Source organism: Onychomys torridus, chromosome 1 (assembly GCF_903995425.1).
Source record: "Onychomys torridus chromosome 1, mOncTor1.1, whole genome shotgun sequence".
Taxonomy (NCBI): Eukaryota; Metazoa; Chordata; class Mammalia; order Rodentia; family Cricetidae; genus Onychomys; species Onychomys torridus.
In genome coordinates this window covers 42,696,127-42,701,331 of record NC_050443.1, presented here as the reverse complement: position 1 = coordinate 42,701,331, position 5,205 = coordinate 42,696,127, and the positions used below count along the sequence as shown (strand labels likewise).

General features: G+C 44.9%; 3 non-coding genes across 3 annotated transcripts; all 3 read left to right on the top strand.

The window, feature by feature from the left end:
• The first annotated feature begins 487 nt into the window (after nt 1–487).
• Nucleotides 488–566, top strand: LOC118576870. The gene has a single exon (XR_004944068.1). It is a non-coding gene; the product is annotated as a small nucleolar RNA SNORD115 (small nucleolar RNA).
• Nucleotides 567–3,165: 2,599 nt separating this feature from the next.
• Nucleotides 3,166–3,244, top strand: LOC118576869. The gene has a single exon (XR_004944067.1). It is a non-coding gene; the product is annotated as a small nucleolar RNA SNORD115 (small nucleolar RNA).
• Nucleotides 3,245–4,271: 1,027 nt separating this feature from the next.
• Nucleotides 4,272–4,350, top strand: LOC118576891. The gene has a single exon (XR_004944088.1). It is a non-coding gene; the product is annotated as a small nucleolar RNA SNORD115 (small nucleolar RNA).
• Nucleotides 4,351–5,205: the final 855 nt, after the last annotated feature.

The following is a 5,205-nucleotide window of genomic DNA, read 5'->3' as shown; positions in this document are numbered from 1 at the left end:
TGCCGTTTTCTCATTTGAGTATAGGAGGACTACTGATTTTTCCTTGATCTTGTATCCTGCCTCATTACTGAAAGATTTTATCAGCTGTAGGGCGTCCGTTTGTAAAAATATTCAAATGCTGGTCAGGGACACCACGGCATTTCCAGCCCCTGTGACTTAGAGAACCCACTTGATTCAACTCCCTTGCATGAGGCCACAGGAGCCTGATGAGCATTCATAGCATGGTCTCACCCCACAGACTATGCTGTGTCATCAAAGGCTCATCTCAATAGTGCCCTGACATCCTCTCCTTTCTTCTTCTGCAAAAAGGTGCCCTTACGAAGATGATAGCATGTTCTGCTACATGCCTCCAAACAGATTTCACCTGGCTGAGCTGTCCTATGGGCCTCAACTTCTCATGGCCAATGCCCTCATCAGTGCCGGCAGCCCTGGTAAGCAATTTTGTTTGTATCCCAAAGGCATGTGTAACTGTGTTCTCTGGAGACCTGGGTCTATGATGACAAACCTATGTCATGAAGAGAGATGATGACATAAAAATCATGCTCAATAGGATTACGCTGAGGCCCAGCCTGAAGGGCAGGGGAGAAAGAGGTGCCTCATGTCCTTGTGGCTTCCTTGAGGCCCCATTCACAGGCCCTGCTCTCCCTAAGTCCTGTTTCCCCTCCTGGGGAATCCTATGCTATCCAGGGGCTCATGTCTATGGGAGCCTTGAGGGCTCCATTCAGCAGCCCTCTGTATGACACTCTACCCTTGTGCAAGGCTTTAGCGGCCAACACACTGCTCATGTCCCTGTCTCCTCTGCTGTCTTTCAGTGACCTGGGATGCCGTTTCAGAGCCCGCAGAATCCTGAAACATTTCAGGTAATTGGAAAGATCAGCCCAAATGCCAGCATCTCTCAAGGTCATGTGACTTCATCTTCTAAGTACTCTGACCCCCCAAGAATGTTTCCACATTAGAATCATGGCCTCCAGGCTCTGGCCTGATTCTGGCAATCTTCTGGCCTGCAGGCCTATGGGTGCAGGATGACAATCCCAAAGACACACCCTGTCCTGGACAATTCCAAGTGAATTGGACGGGAGCCATTGATCAGGAACTGCAAGGAATACACATAGGTGGACTCAGAAGGCTCAGAGCTTTCAGATTCACGGCACAGCCAGAGAGAAACTTACACTTCAATTTACTTCCCCGCCTATTTATTTATTAGGATTTCTTTAATTACTTTGTATTTATTTATTTTTAATATCAACTTGATACACTCAATGTTCTTCTCTTATTTGTCAAATGATTCAATAAGGCTTGCTCACTAACGCTTGCTCAATAAGTGTGTAAACACAAAATTGCCTATAAACCACAGTCTCCCTCAGGCCCTCCCACATGCCATGTGTATAGCCTCTGTTGTTCTGTTTGTTGTGTCTGCCCAAGAGAGCTATGGTTGGGTCTTGAGTTAGTTCCATTCCCTATTTTCTGAGAAACTGCCTGATTTCCACTGTGGTTGTACAAGTTTGCATTCCCAGCACGAGTGGAGGACTGTTCCCTTCGTTCTGCATCCTCTCCAACATGGACTCTCTTAGTGTTTTGGATCATAGCCCTACTGAGTGTTGGAAGCTTGTATCTCAGAGTCTTTTGGATTTGAGTTTCTCTCATGATTAACCATGTTGAGCATTTCTTTAAAATCTTTCAGCCATTTTTGAGTCCTCTTCTCTTTTTAGCTTTTTTTGCCCTCTTTTAAAAGTATTGTCCCATATTTTGATGTCTAGTTTCTTGAGTTCTTTACATACTGTGTTCTTCCCTCTGGCAGACGTGGGGTTGGTGAAGATATTTTCCCATTCTGTAGCCTGTCTTTTTGTCTTGTTGACCGTGTCTTTTGACCCTCAAGAGCTTCTGGGTTTCAAGAGGTCCCATTAATTAATTGTCGTGCTCAGGGTCTGTGCTATTGATATCTTATTTGGGAAGTGATCTCTGGGGCCAGTGCATTCAAGAATACTTACTACTTTCTCTGCTGTGAATATTAGACTAACTGGATTTATGGTGAAGTCTTTGATCCACGTGGAATTGAGTTTTGTGCAGGGTCACAGATATGGATCTATTTGTAATCTTTTTCACATTGACATCCAGTATTGCCAGCACCATTTGTTAAAGATGCTTTCTTTTGGCCACTGCAGAGTTTTGGGTTCTTTGTCAAAACTCAGGTGTTCATATGTGTGTGGATTAATTTCTGGGTGTTCAGTTAGAGTTCATCAGACCGATGTTGGTTTCATACCAGTACCAAGATATTTTTTGGACTCTATCTCTATAGCGGGGCTTGGGGTCAGTGATGAGGATGCCTCCAGAGGTTGCTAAATTATACAGGATTCTTTTAGCTCTCATGGTTCTTTTATTTCCACAAGAAGTTAAGTATTTTTTTCCAAGTCAGTGAAAAATTATGATGGGTTTTTGATGGAGATTGCAATGAACCTGTAGATTGCGTTGGTAAGGTTGCCATTTGGCTTTGTGAACCCTAGCTGTCAACAAGCATGTGTGATCCCACCTTTTTCCCCGATATCTTCTATAATTTCTTACCTCAGAGTTTGAAAGTTCTTATCAAAGAGGACCTTCCCTTGTTTCCTCATTGTTATAACAAGTTACATTTTATTATACATGGCTATTTTAAAGGGTGATGTTTCTCTGACTTGTATCTCTGCCGTTTTCTCATCTGAGTATCGGAGGACTACTGATTTTTCCTTGATCTTGTATCCTGCCTCATTACTGAAAGATTTTATCAGCTGTAGGGCGTCCGTTTGTAAAAATATTCAAATGCTGGTCAGGGACACCACGGCATTTCCAGCCCCTGTGACTTAGAGAACCCACTTGATTCAACTCCCTTACATGAGGCCACAGGAGCCTGATGAGCGTTCATAGCATGGTCTCACCGCACAGACTATGCTGTGTCATCAAAGGCTCATCTCAATAGTGCCCTGACATCCTCTCCTTTCTTCTTCTGCAAAAAGGTGCCCTTACGAAGATGATAGCATGTTCTGCTACATGCCTCCAAACAGATTTCACCTGGCTGAGCTGTCCTATGGGCCTCAACTTCTCATGGCCAATGCCCTCATCAGTGCCGGCAGCCCTGGTAAGCAATTTTGTTTGTATCCCAAAGGCATGTGTAACTGTGTTCTCTGGAGACCTGGGTCTATGATGACAAACCTATGTCATGAAGAGAGATGATGACATAAAAATCATGCTCAATAGGATTACGCTGAGGCCCAGCCTGAAGGGCAGGGGAGAAAGAGGTGCCTCATGTCCTTGTGGCTTCCTTGAGGCCCCATTCACAGGCCATGCTCTCCCTAAGTCCTGTTTCCCCTCCTGGGGAATCCTATGCTATCCAGGGGCTCATGTCTATGGGAGCCTTGAGGGCTCCATTCGGCAGCCCTCTGTATGACACTCTACCCTTGTGCAAGGCTTTAGCGGCCAACCCACTGCTCATGTCCCTGTCTCCTCTGCTGTCTTTCAGGGACCTGGGATGCCATTTCAGAGCCTGCAGAGTCCTGAAACATTTCAGGTAATTGGAAAGATCAGCCCAAATGCCAGCATCTCTCAAGATCATGGGACTTCATCTTCTAAATACTCTGACACCCCAAGATTGTGTCCACATTAGAATCATGGCCTCCAGGCTCTGGCCTGATTCTGGCAATCTTCTGGCCTGCAGGACTATGGGTGCAGAATGCCAATCCCAAAGACACACCCTCTCCTGGACAATTCCAAGTTAATCAGACAGGAGCCTTTGATCAGGAACTGTCTGATATATTAGGGTCCATGCTGGGATCACAGTACAAAAGGAGGTCACAAGTTCCTTGGTAAGGTTCTTAATATTGTCATCTGGCTAATGCTAACAGTCAAAACAGTAAGGGGAGCAGTGATTCTACTAAACCACTTAAGTTACCCTGACCAGTCTACTGATGTATCCATCGGTGTTTTGTTCTAGACCTTCTGGCACTATTGATCATCATGTTGCCAGAGGTGCTTTGCTCTATCACATTATTATTTATGCTGCTGATCACATTCCTTGGATCTAACAACCTAGTCTAACTAGTTCCCTGAATCCCTGCTCTTTATTCATACCCTAAAGGTACTACTACCAAGATGAGAAAACTGGTTCTACATGAACCCTTGAAGGAGTATTTACAGAGCTGAAATTGGCTTAAACCTGTACAGGCTTACCTTCAAAGCCATGTTTGCAGCCCTGGTAATCAATGATGTTTTTGGATAAAAGACAAGTGTAGCTATGCTCTGCTCTGTCAATGATGACAACCCAGTATCATGAAAATGACTGGTGAAATAAAAATTATGTACAGTAGGATTTTGCTGAGGCCCAGTCTTCAGGACAAGAGAGGAAGAATTGTTTCATCTCCTTATGGCTCCCTGAGGGACAATTATCAGGCCCTTAGATGCCCAAGTCATGATGCAGGACTGAGGAGTCCTATACTGTCCAGGTACACACATCTGTAGGAGAGCACTAAGGGCTACCTCTACAAGCACTTTGTGTGTCTCTCTAACCTTGTGCAATTCTCTAATAGCCACCACACTCGCTGTTCATGTCCCTTGTCTTCTCTGCTGTCTTTCAGTGATGTCCTCTTGGAGCACACAGCATCACTACTTTCAGGTAAGTGATCAAACCAAGGCCTGAATCTCTGAAGGTTCTGTGTCAGGACCTTTTAAAGTCTCTGACAGTCTATGAATCTAATGAATTTAGAAGCACATCATGCAGGCTCTGGGTTGATTATGGAATTCTTCTACCCCGTAGGCCTTTACGTTCAGAAGGAAAGCCAAAATGAGGTACCTTGGAGAATTCCAAAGGATTTGGACATGAGCCACTGATTAGAGACTGCAGGGGAATACCCATAGGTGGAGTCAGGAGGCTCAGAGCTTCTCCAGTTCATGCCACAGGGATAGAGGAACTTAATCCCCACTTTTGTGCCTAATTTTTACCTTCTTCCTCCCATCATGATTGGGATGAGCAGGGAAAGACCTTCCAGTTCACATTGTGACAGCAGTTTTAGAAGCCACATCCTTGCTGAAATGGCCTTCACGAGTGGCCATCTTCAGGCCCTAGACTTCATGGTGATCCCCAGGTCACTTCTCAGGCTAATTGGACATAAGGATACCATGAAGGTTCTGAGGCTGGACTGTGTCTCTGGGTATTTTTGACTGTAATTCTCATCAAAGTAA